Genomic DNA, 21,527 nt, shown 5'->3' with positions numbered 1-21,527 from the left:
TCTGGTGACATTAAATTAAACTCGTCGCGTAACTGTGTTGCGTTTTCTGAACATTGTTTACCAACCGCACTAATTTCATGGCTAAGTGATTTTGTTGTGTCTGCATGTGTACTACGTAACTCTTCACTATTATTCCCAGCACAAGCCTTAATTTCTTCACATACTTGTTCTTTAGTGTCATAACGTTGCACGGTAATGGCTGTAATCTGTTCACTAAGTTGTTTGTTCTGTTCATTAAGGTTGTCGTGTTTTTCATTCTACTGTTTGAAACTTTCATTAAATTGTTTGCACGATTCAGTAAGTTGTTTGAAATGGTTGTCGTATTTTTCATTGAGTTGTTTGCACGATTCATTAAGTTGTTTATAATTGTTGTCTAGTTTTTCATCCCACTGTTTGAGATTTTCATTAAGTTGTTTGAAATGGTTGTCTAGTATTTCACTCTGCTGTTTGAGATTTTCATTAATTGGTTGTTTGAAATTTTCATTAAGTTGTTTGTGCGATTCACTACTTTGTAGCAATATTGCCATAACTTGATCCCAGCCAAAATTAGCGACTCTATTCACTGTACTGTGTGATTGTGTATCTGCATTTGTCACGTTTTGTGTAAGCATTTGGTCATTGTCTGATTCACAAAAAGGTTTGCCAATCGGATGTGCACTGTTGGTCATTACATCGGAATCAAATAAACTTGACGTGTTTTGTGTATATTGTTCACCTTCGTTAGAAACAATTATCTGTTCGCTACGTATATTTTGCAAATCATGCGTGTCAAACTGAAAAGCGTTCATTGTAACGGAACATGGCGCGTCATCAATTGTTACATTTACGGTGGACATAATTGAATTTGTTTGCTCATCATTAGGATCAATATCATTACTAGTGATCGGCACGCACTGATTATCTGTAATTAGGGGATTATCACTATTACACTGAGTGTCGCAAGTCAAATTATTTGAGTCGGCTATTTCGCTCATTGCGCATCGCGATGTACTGTTAACAGTTTTTCGCGGCATTTTCACAAATCAAAATTAGGCACAAAATCAATCAAAGTCAAAGCAAAAATGGAACAAATACAATTACAACAAAGAGCAGTAAATTTCCGATGATCTGTGAAGGAAAGAGTGACAAATTAGTAAATGCGTTGCGCCAGATGCAAACTACATTTAATATTAAGTAAATAAGAGCAAATATATAACTGACTACCTCTCAAAAATTCACAAAGAAAATACGATCCTGGCCGGTTGTCGCCAAGTGTAACCTCCCAACACTAAAAACAATATAATAATTATTTATTTCTTTCAGTGTAAACTCCCAACAGAAAACTTCCGTAACCTACCAATAATAAAATGTCACTAATTTCTCAATAATAAAAATGCGACCCACTTATAACCTTTCAATAACTGACTGTGAATTTAAACCGGTAAAGTTTGGACGTCAGCAGTGCTGCGTCATGGCCCTGAAAATTCATTCTGAATAAATTGATATATCTTACCTGAATTAGGTCGCCGGATAACGCATATATATCTGCTCCTATAAGAAATTATTCGGGCACAGCCCTGTGCAATGCTGGCCGATAGATTTGTCATGTATAAAAAGAACAACTGATTTTTCTTTGCAATAATCGGGATGACGAAGGATTGGAGAAATTAGTGAATTCTTTAAATTGAGATGAATGTCAAAAGTTACTTTTTATGAGAAAGATTATTATTAACAGATTTTTTGAAAACATTTACATGGGACTAGATATAACAATACTACATATGCGCGAGGCTGCTTTTACCTTATACTACGCTCAGGCTCCGCCATCGCTCCACCACGACCGGCCCAGCCAACTCCATACACACGACTGCTCGCTAGCAACTACTTACTGCTACTAACACACAGTTCCTACTGCATACAACACTGCTCTTTGGTCTGAGATTCTCTTATGCCTTACATATCGCAGGCAGCGCGTGAGCAATCCATCGAAATTACATCTGCTCGAGTGCACTAGCAAAAAATTTCTCAATCATGGACCTCTTACAAACTCACGGATTAATTTTTGCTGCAGAGGAACAAGCCATCGGAACTAACACCATGAAAGCCGGAATCGAAAAATTAACGGCACAACTCAAAAAAGCTGAAGAAACAGTTGACCATATCTTAAGCTGTTGCAAAAAGATCGCTCATACTGATTACAAATAGAGGCAAAATAGTGTGGCACGAATCACGAATGATCAGCTCCACCTTATGCCAAAATTACCATACAGCAGTGGTAAGGAATTTGACCACAAGCCAGAAAAAGCTGTCGAAAACGAACGTACCAAATTTCTGTGGGACTTCCGAATTCAGACAGATCAAATGCTACAACACAATACACCAGACTTCACAACTGTGGAGAAAAACAAAGTACGTATAGTTGACACGGCCACTCCATGTTATAGCAGAATCGGAGAGAAACAACCTGAAGTACTTGTGTCAAAAGACCTCACTGAGTACTTGACAACAATAGGCATTCATAAAATACTCATGTGCCAACTACTAAATACCACATTACTGGGATCTGCATGAATTATCCGCCGATACATTACACAGTCCTAGATGCTTTGGAAGTGTCTGACTAGTGATAAAAAGTGAAATTCAGGATAGTGACCTCGTTTATCGTATTTAATGTTGTAATAATATTAATTAGGGTTTTGTATACATCGAGATAAGGTTACTTCTAAAGTGGCGAGACTGTACTGTGAAAAAGACTGGGACTTAGGACGGGCGCTGATAACCACGCTGTTGAGCGCCCCACAAACCAAATATTATCATCATTATCATCATCATCATCATCATCGTCGTCGTCGTCGTCGTCGTCGTCGTCGAGGATTGCTAAGGCACGCACGTACCAGTGTTGGTGATATAGCAACCATAGGTCTGGAAGTAGGTGTAGTTGTAGTTAGCCGGCAAACCTCTAGTTCTTCCGAGTCTGCCAGTAACACACCTTCTAATGTAAGATGGAAGTTATTCACTTGGAACTTGAGTTAATTCTCTTTATTTTATGTTATTTTTTAATTGATTCTTATTTTTCAAACGTTCTTTTTCATTTCTACATTAATATTACCAATGGTTGCTGTTAACATGATTTACTACTACATACATAATATAAAACATTGTTTGTCACCATGATTAACAAATTTGTACGACCTGTTCAGAGTTTCCAGATAACAGGTTTAAAATTAGTAGCAATAAATTGAATTAAATTGTCGCTTGGGACATGCCGCTGTGCGAGAGATTCGCAAACAGTCAAGCTAAGAAAGGGGTCATGCCGCAGCATACCCCGAACGGGTATTCAACGCAGACCTGGTGATCTACTTGTTTTCAGCTCTTTATGCAAGGGATGCCTATTACTATTTTACTCCATACGGACGTCTGTGCGACGGCAAACGACGCTATGTTTGTACAACCCTCTTGTATGAATGATTTCTTGAACCTGAAATTTAGAACTTCAGCTTTGCTTTTGCTGTCTTCTATTGCCACACCAAACTGGTCGACCAATGAGTGACTCGACAGAAGCCTTCGATTCGCTTGGCCATTTTATGTACGACCAGAATTGTCCCAGGTTCTCAACAAGATTTTTCAGTAAGCTATGACGGTGGAAGATTTTGTACACTTCGCGCATCAATTTCTACAAGCTTTTGCCCGTCTCATTCCCGCGTTCTTTTCTGATCAGAGAGCGCAAAGGTCTCATTTCCTCAGTATGTTTCCAACTTCGTTATTAAGCCACGGTGGGTATTTTTGTCCTTAATCCATTTACTCAGCACATACTTTTCCATGGAGTGATCTACAATCAGTTTAAACCTCGCCTATGATTCCTCTACCTCCATCACATTTGACCTAGGTATTGTTTCTGCTCTTTCTAGCAAAAATACTCTCCTAGTTTTCTTGGGCGATTTATTAACTTTAGTAACCATCATCGCTATGATCGATAATTCCTATCTCTATATTGACACTGTCGATAAGTTCACGTCTGTTTCTAGCTTCAAGGTCTAAAATATTTCCATTGCATGCGGGCTGCCTAACTAGCTGTTCAAGACAGTGTTCGGAAAATTTGTTCAAAAATACTTCAGGAATCTGTCTGCCAGTAACACCTGCAATGAATACATAGTCGTTCCAGTCTATACTCGGTAAATTAAAGTCCTCTCTAACTAATACTGCATGATCAGAGTATTCCACGCTACCGAACATAGGCTTCCTTTGACCGATTCTACAACTGTTACGGCAGAATCGGGTGGCCGGTAAAAACATCAGGTAATTTACTTCAGTTCACCTAAGCCTGCTACTAGCATCCAAATAATTTCACAGTCAGACTGAATTAATGTCTATCATTGAATTATTACTGAGATACTAGAAATGTTGGAAAGAAGAACTACAAGACTATCATAAAGAGATAGAGAAGAGGCAACGGAGGGCGGCGCATTTCGTCGTGGGTTCGGTTAGTCGTCAACCATGCGTCTACGATCTGTACTTGTACATCCATTACGTATATTCAGGCATAGGTTAGACATTATACTTGAAAGTCGCTTGCCCGGTGTCGGCGGATAAATACGATATTGCAGTGCCTACGTTATTCTGAATAACGATGCATAGTTCCTTAAGACATGCATGCATATCCAAAGGAACTTTGCATCGTAATTCAGAGTAACACGGAGTCTGCAGTATCGTATTTTGTGACTTTGTTGAAAGTACATTCACAGCATTTAACACAAATAATTTAGAGAAACCACGGAAAGCTTCATTTTGGCTGAGGATATAAAAATTTTAATATCGCTCCTGATGAATACAAGTTCATCAGAGAAGCTTAATATCGACTTTAAAAGTTACACTTACTCTTACGTGTTCCATTTCTAATTCTTTATCTCCAAAAAACAGCCCTGGACAGTGGGGGTATCATGTGGGGGCATCATTACTATCTCCACATGTAATGTGGTCTGTTCATATGAGCGCATCCACTGATCTCAAACTGTGAAAAGAATTTCAGTTAATTTCAGAGGTATTATTGCAGTACTTAAGCAGAACTGGTGCCAAGTCTCTTGGCGAGTAAGGTTGCGTAGCGGGTAGTTTTCTGCTAGCCTCGAACAGATTAGCTAAGACGAAGGATTACGCTTAGCATCAACGCCTGAATACAGATTAAGTTAACACACAGACTATACTTGCGTAAGGAGAACTGAAAAGTGACACATCAAAGTGCGTTGACTGAACTACGGAAGACATTGCAATCGTCACCGCAGTACTGCGTAACATGGGCCAGAATGATCGTAGATTTGTGGTTCGTCAACAGTAATCAGAGAACTGTTAGGTGCAATGGTTACAAGAGTTCATTCCCCACCGGAGTTCATCAGCTCCCCGCAATCCACCGTATGGTGTGCGTCAGAGGGTGCATTTGCTCTCTCTTGTTCCATCTGATGAAGCGCAGGTAGAATGCCACGCTTCCGTATTATCTAATTTTACCATGACCATCATTATATGAAACGTATATTCAAGGAGGTTATGGGTTTCTTGAGTTGTTTCAGGAGAAACAGTCTCGGAATTTTATGAGTAAAACGATGTCTATTCTGTAAGACATCTACCCTCAACCCCCCCCCCCCCCCCCACTCCCGCCACCCGTTCCCCACGGGGATTGTCGAGTGTCTAATTTACGTGACGGTCTTCGCTGTTGTGATGATTGAACAAACCGGTGACAATCATGCACTACTTTAAATTTTCACCTTCTGTTCCGATCATCCAAACAGATAAGAGCACGAAACTGATGACTGATATTCAGAGGTAGATTGGAGAAGAGTTGTACCAGGTGGTTTCTTTGTCGATTAATTATAGTTTCACATTAGTCTTCCATCGAATCAGTGTGGAATCTACGTTTCCCACAACTGAATTGATGTTCCAACACTCCGGATGGATAACGTCAAAAATTGAATGATTGTGACAGATCCCAGTTACGCAGGGTGGTTGTGTAGTAAGCCAATATCAGTCTATTCCGACGTTCATAATAGAAACGTTTATACTGAGAATCAGTCGTCAATCTTTGAATTAAGCATAGACTATTTGAAGTTATTCATGCACTTCGGAAAAAAAATCCGATGATGAGACTTCCGTATATACCGTTGTATCGTCCGATGACGCCATCCTGGGATTTTTCAAAATGTGTTGCAAACCCGACAATTGCATGCCCGTTTGTAAGCAAACGGAGGTCACTTCCCACTTTTTTTTATGAGTTTCTGTCTTGATAACATCAAAAAACGTTATTTCCTTAACAACTAAAAAAACTAAAGCTTTTTGGATGTTTATTTATATAGACCTGTTTCCATGTTTGAAGTAAATAATCTGCCCCAAAGTAAAAAAGAAAAGTACTTTATAAACTGCAACAGCAATGTTTCTTTGCAAATACCGACCGGTTCCAGGATCGGCAAACAGAAGCTGGTAAGTGTGTTTCTTAAGCTACGGCCACCCCACCTGACAGGTGCTATCGTGTTGCGCAGGTCCACGAATGCACAGAAAGACTGTTTCGCAGTATGCTTGCAGTTAAAACCACACCACGCATCGCTTATGAATAAACTTTACGCAGACCTGTCAAACCATTGAATTTTTATAACACTAGGGTTAGATTTACTTTCGTTTGGTTATTCTGAATGCCACCGCAAACTGAGTAAAAAAAAAAAGATGAAAATAAATGATATTTTTTAAAGTACACTTTGGTGGATAATTTTTATGGTCTTTTAAACTTCTTAGATGATTTTATATTACAGTTCAAATATAATCATTGATCATAACGTTAATTCTGCTATGGTATAATGGTGATGCTGTTGGTGCATGAAATTATGATATTAATAATGGATGTGTAATAATGAATGCGGCTATGAGGCTTATGGAACTGCATGCTGCGATTTAAGGGCACTGAGGGGAAGGGAGTGGGAGAAATAAAAAGAGATGGAGTGTTATGACTAGGACTGGAAACAAATCTCGCAACAGATTTAGTCGTTGGGTTGCGAGAGTTAGTTGATGATCTGGTGTGAGAGAATGAATAATACATAGAGTTATAAAACTACTGTAGGCTTCCGTAGCGTTATCACGAGTAATCGTAGGCTACAGTGTTTCCTTCATTTCGATTGCTTTGTTTGTGTATGCTATGAGTGTCTTCTAGATTCCCCTAAAAACTGGATCGGTGAAGCCTCTAGCAACTGAGTGAGAACATATAAAGGGTCACTTAACCTACGGAAAATTTTTGTTTTGCTTATTTATCCTCCCGTCTGTTACTTCAAAATAAACAATATTTATAGCAAATTGAAATTTTTAATTGAGGAGTTATCTGTAAATTGTTCATTTTTAACAGGAAACAGAGGGAATTTGTAGTAAAAATTAAAATGCTTCAAATGGCTCTGAGCACTATGGGACTTGACTTCTGAGGTCATCAGTCCCCTAGAACTTAGAACTACTTAAACCTAATTAACCTAAGGAAATCACACACATCCATGCCCGAGGCAGGATTCGAACCTGCGACGTTGCGGTCGAGCAGTTCCAGACTGCAGCGCCTAAAAATTAAAAAATAGAAATTTATCATATAGCACTAGAAACCGCAATTTCCTCAAAAACAAGTAAACTTAAAGAAAAACGTAAAACAAACACACATCAATGATCGATCGAGCACTTCTTCGAGCGTATATAGAAATGTTCTTCCTATTGCTAAACGACTTTCGCACTTACCAATATTAACAGGAAACTCCTGCCGTTTATCATGATGAAGAACGTTCTTTTGAGTACAAAACAACAACTATATAGATTTGCATCTTTATTACCAGGTAAACGACAACAATTATATAGATTTTTTATGTCTGAGCATGTGAACTGTTCTTGCATCAAAAGTAATTGCTTTAGTTACATAATATGGGAGAAGCTACGTGCTCAATTAATTTTTAATACTTATAAGATGCAATTTATATTTTAGGGATGTAAAATACACAATGGACAAAAGCCGAACGACGTGCGGTTCTAATTATGTGCAAAACAAACAAAAAACAGTCCCAAGCTCTCTGTTTCTGTCTCGCACTTTCATTTATGTTTCTTCCCCTACCAACACTACCGGATACTCTACCATTCACCACGTCAGTTATGTACTGTACCAAAACAATAGAACCTTAGTTTTGGTAGAGCGCAGCTCTAATAACGTAAGAATGTTCATGGAATGTGGGACATGAGTGTAGTGGCGCAGAATGGTACCTGAATTATTGATTAGTGGTAAGGATACTGGGTGATGGGGATGTACGCATTACAGATCTTTGCACACCAACTATATTAAGCACTAGCGCACCACTCAGGATCATTTCCCGCCATACCGGCTGCAGCGGCGGCTTGGTGGCCAATGACAGCACGGCGAAGAAACACATAATGTTATTTATTTATTAAATTATCGGCCCTACATTAAATTATTATTACACTTTTTGTTCCTTTTGATAAGATATACGCGCAAATAGAAATGCCTACGCTAAGACCATTTTTAAATTTAAGCAATTAAACGTGTTTCTAAACGAATCGGTGGAGGGAAACGTCTACAATTCTAGAATGAGATTTTCACTCTGCAGCGGAGTGTGTGCTGATATGAAACTTATTGGCAGATTAAAACTGTGTGCCGGACCGAGACTCGAACTCGGGACCTTTGCCTTTCGCGGGCCAGTGCTCTACCAACTCAAGCACGACTCACGCTCCGTCCTCACAGCTTTACTTCTGCCAGCACCTCGTCTCCTACCTTCCAAACTTTACAGAAGCTTTCCTGCGAACCACGCAGAACTAGTACTCCTGAAAGAAAGGATATTGCAGGAGAGCTTCTATAAAGTTTAGAAGGTAGGAGATGAGGTGCTGGCAGAAGTAAAGCTGCGAGGACGAGGCATGAGTCGTGCTTGGGTAGCTCAGTTGGTAGAGCACTTACCCGCGAAAGGCAAAGGTCCCGAGTTCGAGTCTCGGTCCGGCACACAGTTTTAATCTGCCGGGAAGTCTACAATTCTGTAGACACGCTACGCTCAAGGTACCCTATATATGAATTTTTCACATTTCTTACACCGATAATAGGAAATTTCTCTTATGAGATGAAACTTAAGTGACATAGAGGAGCTTTAAAAAGATAATAAAACCGGTATATTCATGACTGCATAATCCATGTCTTAGATGTGTTAAATAACACTCGTCTGAGCACTTCTACACACAGACAACCTGAATTCCTGAGAAATAACCGGTTTAAGAGCGTCTCTCACTACGCTACCAGATCTGGAAGAAGCAAGTCTGGCAACTCAGTTCCTCTGCGAATGTAGTTGACTTGTCGATCAACTGCACTAGATCTTGGAGACTGGCAAAAAAAGAGCAAGTTCAGTGGCAAACAAGTCACGCTGAAGTCGCTGCAGAGGATGCGAGCAGCAATGCCAGTCCAGTCGAAGACCGGCCGCCCAAGCCGGTGAGAAAGTTTGCAGTGACTTAACAGCTTCCGGGCAGCGGCTTGCGACAGCTTTTCGACGGAACAGTAAGGCGAAGAAGGTCGGCGAAAGTGCGCCTTGGCCCGGGGCGGTCATACTTTCTTGCCACAACAGCGAAGGTCTCCGCCCGAATCTGCGCTTGCGTAATGCCGCGGGACCATCCCTGTTGATTACTCGGTGCTTACGGCCTTTTGGCGTTATCTTTATCTTCGTGACTGTAACCTTAATTGCGCCATTCGTAATGAACCAACCTATAAAAGCGCTCGTTCCAAGGTTTATTACCACGATCCTTCCGTCCATTGTCACGGGTCGTACTGCGATAACCACGTGCTAATAATTTATGTTTCTTGATTCCTTACATCTGTATATCGTAATTCGTACCTTAGTATAATTAAGTATATACCGCATTTTATAGTAAGAAGACACAAGCATCTGTTACTGTGGCAATTTTTCCAGCAACGGTTTCCAAACAAAACATTATTTCCAGAGTCAATATGCTGTTACTAATGGAGTGAACGCTAGGTGAAATGGAAGGTGCCGCATATACCGCATTTTATAGTAAGAAGACACAAGCATCTGTTACTGTGGAAATTTTTCTAGCAACGGTTTCCAAACAAAGCATTATTTCCAGAGTCAATATGCTGTTACTAATGGAGTGAACGATAGGTGAAACGCAAGGTGCCGTAACAAAACCCTTAACTTGTAGTTCTCGCTTACCGAAATCACTGGCACCTGATTATTTTATTGTATTTTTAATTATTAAATAACTCATTTATCAGTAAACTGACATGAAACCATTTATTATTAAAACTGAAAGGTCATCATCAACAGCATTAAGCACTAATCAATTTAAATTTATTCCGCCTTCCATCTTTTTGTTGACGGGCCTACCTTCTTCCTTGTTTTTGCCTTCAATTCGGTGTTCTGGTTTCATGGAGCCTAGTTACACACTCTTTCTAATTGTTCCTGCAGTTAACTATTTATTTATTCAGACTACATATGTATAATCATTTTCTCGGATATTCATTTCTCTTCCTTTCGTGCCTTGTTGAGCCAGTTACTGTTCTTAGAAATCTCATCTCTGCACATCCTATCCTTTTTATTTCCGGTATAGTGACCTCCTAACAGACACTCCATACTACAGTGTTTGTACTGGTATTATATAGTTTCAGTAATATTTCTCTTCCGTTATTTTTAAAATGTGGCTTTGTTCGCAGAACGTTATTTGATGTATAAGTAATATCAACACATAGATAAAAGGTATCTGTTAACTTGCTTCGTTGTTAATGACTAGTTTGAGCACAACTAGCTCACATTCTTTTAATTCCATCAGCTTGTTTTAGATTGGGAGATACTTAAATTACTCGCATTTGCTACTTTCATGGACAGGTACAGCCTACGTTGTATATCATCTTCTGTTCCAGTTACAATCACTCAGTCGTCTGCCAAGAGTATTGTGCCTGGAACAGCATTATTTAGTTTTCAATATTTTGCTAATAATTTTTACAATTTATTTATGACTTTGTCAACTACAACATTAAAGGGAGTAGATAAGAAGGTAAACGAAAGGGACTCCCCTGTCTAAGCCCTTGGTTTATTTTAGACTGCGTCATTCTATTATATATGTATCGAACAGTCTTCCCACAAACATGTCACAAACTTTACAACCCGATGTTTCCCACACGATCGCACTGCACCATTAAGTGGACCACGCCTGTCAGTATAGACTAATTGTTTTGCGTCCACGCATCTACACTTCAAGACCTGACCTGCTGCCTGGGGGAAAACAAGCATTAATGGCTTGCTCTTGCCACATGAACTTGCAGGTACTAACCAACCTAACTACATAAACTTGTAATGGCTACAATTATTAGTCTGCAGATGACGTAAATACTGATTTAATGTTGCTCACTGCCCTCTGTCACCAATAGAAATATCTGCACTTATACCTGTTACAACCTATGTACATATGTTACTCTTACTAAATTCTGCAGAAGACTCTTATCCTATTAGACTTGAAAGAATTTTGTTCTGCTTACCCAGTAAAATGCTTTTTATTGGTCAGTGAAAAGCAATATATGTAGATCTACAAAATTCTCGGAATTTTTCTGCAGCTGTGTTATAATAAAGACACTTTCTCTGCACGATCTGCCATTGTGTGCACCGTCTACATTTGTTTCAATTATTCTGCCACTTCTCCTCTCTAACTTGGTGGCGCAGAAGTAAGATTCTGGACTCATACTCAGGATGACGGTGGTACACATTGCCCATCCAGATTTACGTTTCCAGCGGTTTCCCTAAATCCCTTAAGACAAATGCTGGTACGGTTCCCTCGAAAAGGTCACGGCCCAGTCTTTCCTCTTTGTGCTACGGCTCTAATGACGTCTTCCTCGACGGGTCGTTAACCCAGACATACTTCCTTTTCTCTACGTACGGTCTTCTCAGGTATTTTATGTGCTATACGTAGGACGAAAAAACAAAATAATTTATTAAACTAGGTGTCAGATGTAACTGTCTCAGTTTGTTAAATTGCAAATTAATAACTAGCAACAAACGATAATCACACATTTTAAAGGAGTTACAAAATTCTGAATTAATTCACCAGGACAGAAATGAGACATGCTAAGGCCTTTACCAGAGAGGGATACAAATTGAAGTTACAATTGGGGAATAAAGCCCTTGCCTATATCGAGTATCTAACGAGACTTATTCATGGTTTCAGTTCCTTACAGCAACGCACGCAAGGACTTTGAGGTGACATCCTTCTCGGCACTTCGTCTGATGGTGACTCATGGAGGGATGTGAACCTCCGCCAGGGTTCCATCTCCACGCACACGCATCCTCTGTCCTAGCTACTGAGCCACTGTCTCCAGGAAGGGAAATGTCCAACTACCGCGTTACATCAACACGTCGACTTCAGCTGCGAATTACACCTTCCCTTTTTGTGTGGAAATTTTGAAACTTACTCTTGTTATCTCTCGCATTGGCGTATCGCTGGCTCGTATTAGACATCTGTATCTACATCATACTCCGCAAGCCACCTAATGGTGTGTGGTGGAGGGTACCTTCGGTACCACTATCTGATCCTTCCAACCCTCTTCCACTAGCGAATAGTGCGTGGGAAGAATGAATGTCGGTAAGCCTCTGTATTGGCTCTAATTTCTCGAATTTTCTCCTCGTGGTCAATACGCGAGATGTATGTGGGGGAAGTAATACGTTGTCTGACTCCTCGTGAAAAGTGCTGTCCCGGAATTTCAGTGGTAAATTTCTCCGTGATGCACAACGCCTATCTTGTAACGTTTGCCAGTGGAGTTTGTTTGGCATCTCCGTAACGCTCTCTCGCCAGCTAAACGATCCTGTGACGAAACGCTCCGCTCTTCGTTGGACCTTCTCTATCTCGTCTATCAGTCCTACCTGATAGGGATCCCAGATACATGAACAATACTCAAGAATCGGGCGAACAAGCGCTTTATAAGCCACTTCTTTCTGGATGAGTTACATTTCCTTAAGATTCTTCCTATGAATCTGAGTCTTGTGTCTGCTTTTTCTACTATCTGTTTTATATGGTCATTCCACTTAAGGTCGCTATGGATAGTTACGCCTAGATATTTTACGACAGACGCTGTCTTCATCTGTTTGTCATCAATAGTGTAGTTGTACAGTAGTGGATTTCTTTTCCTATGAATGTACAACATGTTGCATTTATTTACGTTCAGGGTCAACTGCCAGAGTCTGCACCATTCATCAATTCTCTGCAGGTTGTTCTGCAAATTCGTACTATCTTCTGGCATTGCTACTTTGGTATAAACAACTGCGTCATCTGTGAATAGCCTTAAAGACCATCCATCGCTTTCTACTAGATCATTTACGTATATTGTGAATAGCAACGGTCCTATCACACTTCCCTGTGGTACTCCGGATATTCCTTTTACATCTATCGATTTAGTTCCGTTAAGAGCGACGTGTTGAGTTCTGTCTGGAAGAAAGTCTTGAATCCCATTGCAGGTCTGCTCCGATACTCCATAAGCTCGTATTTTTTTCATTAAACGGCACTGCGGGACGGTGCCGAATGCCTTACTGAAATCAAGGAACACGGCATCAGCCTGAGCGTCATTGTCCACTGCACTGTGGATCTCATGGAGGAACAGAGCGAGCTGAGTTTCGCAGGATCTCTGTTTGCGGAATCCATGTTGATTTTTATAGAGGAGCTGTTCATTTTCCAAGAACTTCATAATTCTTGAGCATAAAACATGGTCCATAATTCTACAACAGATTGACGTTAACGATATAGATCTATAACTGTGTGGATCTGTCTTAAGGCCTTTCTTAAAAACGGGAATGACCTACGCTTTTTTCCAGTCGTTACATACCTTTCGTTGCTCAAGCGATCTACGATAAATTACTGCTAGAAGGGGAACAAGTTCTTTCGCATAATCTTTGTTGAATCTTATAGGTAACTCATCTAGTCGTGAAGCCTTTCCACTACTAAGCGATTGTAGCTGCTTTTCAGTTCCGCAATCGGTCATCTCGATATCAGCCATTTCCACGTTCTCACGACTATTGAAAGGAGGGACAGTGTTACGATCTTCCGCGGTGAAACAACTTCGAAAGACCGAATTCAGTATTTCGGTCTTCTCTCTGTTATCTTCCGTTTCGGTGCCGGTGTGGTCACTGAGAGAATGAACAGATGATTTTGACCCACTTAATGATTTTAAATACGACCAAAATCTCTTAGGGTTTTTACTCAGGTCGGTTGACAATGTCTTACTTTCGAAATCATTGAACGCTTCTCTCGTTGCTCCCCTTACGCTCATTTTCGCTTCGTTCAGCTTTCATTTGTCAACTAGGTTTTTACTTCTCTTGAATCTGAGGTTAAGTGCTCTTTGTTTAAGTAGCGCTTTTCTAACAAGGATATGAAACCATAGTGGATCTATCCCATCCCTTAAAACCTTACTCGGAACATACTTGTCTAGGGCATATTGAACGATGGATTTGAATTTTGTTCTCCACATCTTCGTCCTCATCACCGAATATTTGATGATGACTGCTGAGATATTCTGAAATTGGTGTCCTGTCACCCTTGCTGAGCAAATATATCTTCCTACCTTTCTTAACATTCCTTGTAGGACCCGTCGTCAAAGATGTTGTCACAGCCTTACGATCACTGATACCTTCCTCTACGTTAACTGATTCAATAAGTTCAGGTCTGTTTGTTGCCAGGAGGTCTAAGACGTTACCCTCACGAGTTGGTTCTCTAACAATCTGCTCAAGGTAATTTACGAACAAGACATCCAGAACAATACCACACGATTCCCTGTCTCTGGCACCAGTTTTGATGGCGTAACACACCCAAAGACGAGAAGGAAATAGGCTTTCGGGCAATTTAAGACACTGTTAAGACACAATATCGTGTTGAAAAAATTCAGTTTACCAAATTCAAATACAATCTAGACGTTTATTAGAAAGGTAAGGAGAAGAGAAACAGCGGATGCAAAATACTTGTAAGAATCATGGGAAACGGGGAAACGTTTGTCGATACCTGCACGGATAGCTACCCTCGTTAGCGGGACGTTTCTGTGATTCGGGCGCGCCAGCCACAGATCGAATACGGATTAACGTCCAGGGCGATGTGTAGACCAGCAAGGATGTGGTTTTTAGGCAGTTTCGCACAAAAGACTAGGTGAATAGCAGGCTGATACCCACGCTCCTCTTCATTTAGACGGTTCGAATGGGATAACACTAGCCGCAGTTGAGGTACACACATTCTGTCCCTCGGGCAATAAGGGTGGGGGGGGGGGTTTGGAAGTGTGGAGACATATTTTCATTCAGCCATTCTCTACCACTAACACTGACAAATTCAGATTAACATGCCGACCCCGGAATGTATGAGATTAAGACCAGGAAAAAGAAGAAGAAGACGACAGAAAATTTTCTCAACGTAAATGTATAGCGACAGTGAAGCCCGGAACAGTACAGTAAATAATGATTTCTTGATATACCTTGTTAGTTTCAGCACAGACTGCGAGTGTAGCGGAAGTGCGCACGACGTGACTGCTTATGGAGTGCCTGCATTCGCATTATTGTATCCATGGATAAAACTTGTAGTTAGACTTTGGGAGAACAAGATGTGGTGGGGTTTTGTGCCAGTTGATGACGGGAATTCTGTAGAAGATATGGATACAATAACACATTAAATAATCTTGTGAGCAGAACGAACAACAACATGCTGCTTATTGGCAGTCTAATACCATTGATTTTATAGAGTTCTGCGAAATTAGTTATTTTACAGTTAAAAGTGGCCACAGACTTACGCGCTTGTTGGGTTCACTAGTAAAAGATCGACGCAGTGACGCATGTCCATTGTGTGGCTACTCTATCTTCTTTTTTCAAAGGGCGTCAATTTCTTTTCTCATGATAGATGTATTCCACATTCCTTGATCAGTCATCCCCACATAATTCTCTTGCAACCTGCAATATGTTGCAAATAATAAGTTTGCGAAAAAGGTAAAAGGGAACTTTGCAAAATAAGTTGTCCGGTTTGCGAGACAGCAGCCCACATCTGCACAGCACCAATAAGTTTCTAACCAAAGGTCTAAATAAAACAGTTATATAATAAAAAACAAGCCTGAAAATTATCACTTACGAATATATATAGGTCGAAAGGCTTGTATGCTGAAATTCAGGAACAATCAGGAAAAAAAATATGTCATGCAATAAGTCAGCCGAGTATGCGCACGCTTCGCTGCAACGTGGTAGAAACGTAATTTAATAGTTAAGCCCGGTCTCGATAGAGATCGGACGTATGCGCCGCCAGCAGGCTAGGGGTCCACTTTCGGTGCATAAATCTGAATTTGGGCATTTTTCGCTATTAAATCCGATCCATTAATTTGATCTTACAACTAACCGTATTTTAATACGGAGTATGTGTCGCCGTCTTGTAGGGTCATGGTATCTTTTGACTGCAGACCGATTGGTATGATTTCCACCGACGAAAACCGCTTACGTGTCGCTATTCGCCAGTAGAATAACAGATGCAGTGTCTGTGTGCCTTCTCACGCACAAACATTCTCATCAATCATAAACAAACGAGTTATGTATTATGCGGTTAAGCCATCATATGCAGCTGACGGTAACTTGACCGTCAGGAGTGCACTTTCTCTTGCTGATGTCTTTCATGTTTTCCAGTAGAGCACGACTTCAACGCAGCGCCCACATTGTAAAAGAGCCACAATAATTAGTAAAATATATCTGGTTTACTACTGGTCCATATGGATAATGCAGATTGTTGTGATTGTGGCATTACCAACATTTAGATTTTGATGACCAAGTAAGGCTCGAGACCAGCAATCTCACTGAAGAATGTAACGAGACAGGCGCAAGCTACACTATGAAACCAGATAATTCGCAGGTTATACCTCCGCTCAGTGTTCTGGTCATTATTTTGCACTATGTCTCAAAATAAAGTCGGATAATTGCTGGTATGATTCCTTCAGAAAACTGTGGTTATTTGTTTCTCGACCCTTTCCAGAATAGCCACCATCTCTAGGGTAAAATGCCAAAATTTTTGGGTATACATATTTATGAAAATATGAACTGGAAGAAGCATATTACTGAGCTGCTCAAACAATTAACTTCAGCTATGAGGGGCGATCAAAAAGTTTCCGTTTGGGGGCGTTGCTACATCGTATGTGCAACGCAGCTTGACTCCGATGCAGGTATATGAGCACCGACATGAAGGTAAGGGATTAGTGTGGCATTCGTGTCTTTCCGAAGTTGGTGCAGTAATGGGGGGATCGTGAACTAAGGTGACGTCATCAGCAGATGCTTCGAAACAGGACCAACGTCTGTTATTCTTTTCCCGGCTGCCGAAGGACAAACACTAGTAGACATCCACCGGAGCCGAACAAAGTGGCCGAGCGGTTCTAGGTGCGACAGTCTGGAACCGCGAGACCGCTTCGGTCGCAGGTTTGAATCCTGCCTCGGGCATGGATGTGTGTGATGTCCTTAGGTTAGTTAGGTTTAAGTGGTTCCAAGTTATAGGGGACTGATGACCTCAGAAGTTAAGTTCCATAGTATTCAGAGCCATCCACCGGAGAATGTAGAATATGTACAGGACAGCGTGTCTGTCGAAAACAATCGTTGTGGAATGATGCTCCAAGTTCCGTACTGGTCGCGCTTCCACACAAGACGTCAGTCGACCTGGGAGACCAGACTCATCCATTGAGCCAACTCAAGTGGGAGACATTCGAACACTCGCCCAGTAGTCCTGATCTCCCCCATGTGATTATCATGCCTTCTGCAAGTGCCGACAATACCTGTCGGACAAGGATGTGCAGCAGGTAGTTACGGATATCCACAGCAGGACACTGTGTTTTACCAAACGGGTATCTTCAATCTAATGCGTTGGCGGGATGATACTTGAATGCTTGCCATGATTTTGTCTGATTCGCATACCGATTTGGACTACAAGGCCTTCGAAAGGAAACTTTTTAATCGCTCTTTATACTTTTGCTTTTCGTCTAATTGGTAGTCTTAGTAACAAACGAAACAGCCTCCCAGTAATTTTTGCATAAAATGGTTCAAATGGCTCTGAGCACTAGGGGACTTAACATCTGAGGTCATCAGTCCCGTAGAACTTAGAACTACTTAAACCTAACTAACCTAAGGACATCATACACGTCCATGCCCGATGCAGGATTCGAACCTGCGACCGTAGCAGCCGCGTGGTTCCGGACTGAAGCGCCTAGAACCGCTCGGTCACAAAGGCCGGCGACAATTTTTTCATACTTCCACTTAGTAGAATCTAATGGAATAATTTTCTGACGTAAATCATCAATCCATTTTCAGATAGCCTACAATAAAAGAACATTGTGTGGCTGCTATTGACAGCTTTATGTGACTAAATTTTTTCAATATTAGTATAATCCTACTTTTTATTTTAGTTCATAAATTTTTATATTTGATACGCTTTTACAAAAACCCATGTTGTGAGATCCGCACTCGATATCTCAGTAGAGACATGCTAAATTAATTTAGTAAAGCCACCTGAAGATGGACGTCAGTGAGAGAAAGTGCTGGTTACAGCAGTGAAACAATAGAGCGACTGACCGGCAGATAAAAGTTATTGCGTTCCAATACTGTCTGAGCAGAGAGTCTCGCCTCTCACCACAAGACCGTGCAGGGTAAAGGAAGAAAGCGTGTCCAAAGCACAAAGTCTTCTGTTTCCGTCGGCTTTGTAGCCTGCCTGTCGTCTACAAAGGAGGCGTGAAACTAAAGATCAAGAAGAAACACACTTTGGCAGTGAAAGGCTGTGATTTTACACTAAAAAAACTATTTTCAATGTAATTTCCGTATAGATCAGTACAGTCTGACCATAACTTTTCCCAGTGAGTAGAAAAAATCCCTGAAGGGACAACGTAGAAGTTCTCTGCGAAATATTCATCTGCGGCTGGCATGACCTACCCAGCTGACACGAAAGGTTTCCCCAACCCCTAATTTAATTACAAATGGAAACAGACGGAAGGCAGAGCTTGTCAGATATGGTGAACAGACTGGATGGTCTGACAATACTTACTGCAGATGGCTCGGTTTTCCAATTCTTCCAATACCTTTTTGGGCAGATGCATTGTCCTGATGAATATATTTTTTTAATCTAGTTGATCCAAAAGAGATAGGTTAGATGCGCCGGTTGTTGTTTAATTCCCCTCAAAGCAGCCAACAAGCAGAATCCTTTCTGCATCTGAAAAAACAATTTCCACGACCTTCCTGCCAGTTATCATCACGTTAGGCCTTTATGACACAGGACAACTGCTTTCCACTCGCTTCTTACATTGCTGTTTGGTTTCTGGAAACAAGGATTGGATCCATGTATGCCGGCCCTTTGTCGCCGAGCGGTTCTAGGCGCTTCAGTCGGGAACTGCGCTGCTGCTACGGTCGCAGGTTCGAATCCTGCCTCGGGCATGGATGTGTGTGATGTCCTTAGGTTAGTTAGGTTTAAGTAGTTCTTAGTCTAGGGGACCGATGACCTCAGATGTCTAGTCCCATAGTGCTTAGAGCCATTTCAACCATTTTTTGATCCATGTATTACCCGCAATAACAAATCCAGATATTAATTAGATATCAATTTTTGCATTTTCCATCGCCCATTATTCAACAAACGCAACACAGAACGCGTCGCTGGCAGAACGAAGAAAAGCTGAAGACCACTGTTGACTAGAAGTTGACCAACTGACGAACTTGGTTAGAGGCCTACCATGTTCGAGAAGCGATCATTATACACTCCTGGAAATGGAAAAAAGAACACATTGACACCGGTGTGTCAGACCCACCATACTTGCTCCGGACACTGCGAGAGGGCTGTACAAGCAATGATCACACGCACGGCACAGCGGACACACCAGGAACCGCGGTGTTGGCCGTCGAATGGCGCTAGCTGCGCAGCATTTGTGCACCGCCGCCGTCAGTGTCAGCCAGTTTGCCGTGGCATACGGAGCTCCATCGCAGTCTTTAACACTGGTAGCATGCCGCGACAGCGTGGACGTGAACCGTATGTGCAGTTGACGGACTTTGAGCGAGGGCGTATAGTGGGCATGCGGGAGGCCGGGTGGACGTACCGCCGAATTGCTCTACACGTGGGGCGTGAGGTCTCCACAGTATATCGATGTTGTCGCCAGTGGTCGGCGGAAGGTGCACGTGCCCGTCGACCTGGGACCGGACCGCAGCGACGCACGGATGCACGCCAAGACCGTAGGATCCTACGCAGTGCCGTAGGGGACCGCACCGCCAGTTCCCAGCAAATTAGGGACACTGTTGCTCCTGGGGTATCGGCGAGGACCATTCGCAACCGTCTCCATGAAGCTGGGCTACGGTCCCGCACACCGTTAGGCCGTCTTCCGCTCCCGCCCCAACATCGTGCAGCCCGCCTCCAGTGGTGTCGCGACAGGCGTGAATGGAGGGACGAATGGAGACGTGTCGTCTTCAGCGATGAGAGTCGCTTCTGCCCTGGTGCCAATGATGGTCGTATGCGTGTTTGGCGCCGTGCAGGTGAGCGCCACAATCAGGACTGCATACGATTGAGGCACACAGGGCCAACACCCGGCATCATGGTGTGGGGAGCAATCTCCTACACTGGCCGTACACCACTGGTGATCGTCGAGGGGACACTGAATAGTGCACGGTACATCCAAACCGTCATCGAACCCATCGTTCTACCATTCCTAGACCGGCAAGGGAACTTGCTGTTCCAACAGGACAATGCGCGTCCGCATGTATCCCGTGCCACCCAACGTGCTCTACAAGGTGTAAGTCAACTACCCTGCCCAGCAAGATCTCCGGATCTGTCCCCCATTGAGCATGTTTGGGACTGGGTGAAGCGTCGTCTCACGCGGTCTGCACGTCCAGCACGAACGCTGGTCCAACTGAGGCGCCAGGTGGAAATGGCATGGCAAGCCGTTCCACAGGACTACATCCAGCATCTCTACGATCGTCTCCATGGGAGAATAGCAGCCTGCATTGCTGCGAAAGGTGGATATACACTGTACTAGTGGCGACATTGCGCATGCTCTGTTCCCTGTGTCTATGTGCCTGTGGTTCTGTCAGTGTGATCATGTGATGTATCTGACCCCAGGAATGTGTCAATAAAGTTTCCCCTTCGTGGGACAATGAATTCACGGTGTTCTTATTTCAATTTCCAGGAGTGTATCTCCTCAGTGAAAGTAATAATCCGGTGTCACATTAAACTTCCTGACAGATTAAAACTGTGTGCCGGAGCGGGAGTTGAATCCGGAGTCCTGCTTTTCATGGGCAATTTTTTTACCACATGATCATCCAACCATGACTCATGACTCACCTTCATAGGTTTACTACGGCCTGTTTCTCTCTCCTGCGTTCCAGGCTTCACAGCATACGGGACTAGCAATCCTAGGAGATTTTTGAACAAGTGGTCGACAGGAGGTTCTCGAACTTACGCCACATATAGCTCGAACAGCCCGTTTTTGAATCAGAAGAATTACCCCAAAAAATAATACCATACGACATAAGCGTATGAAA

The sequence above is a fragment of the Schistocerca serialis genome, chromosome 3 (genome assembly GCF_023864345.2).
Source record: "Schistocerca serialis cubense isolate TAMUIC-IGC-003099 chromosome 3, iqSchSeri2.2, whole genome shotgun sequence".
NCBI lineage: Eukaryota > Metazoa > Arthropoda > Insecta > Orthoptera > Acrididae > Schistocerca > Schistocerca serialis.
This window is presented reverse-complemented; position numbering follows the sequence as displayed.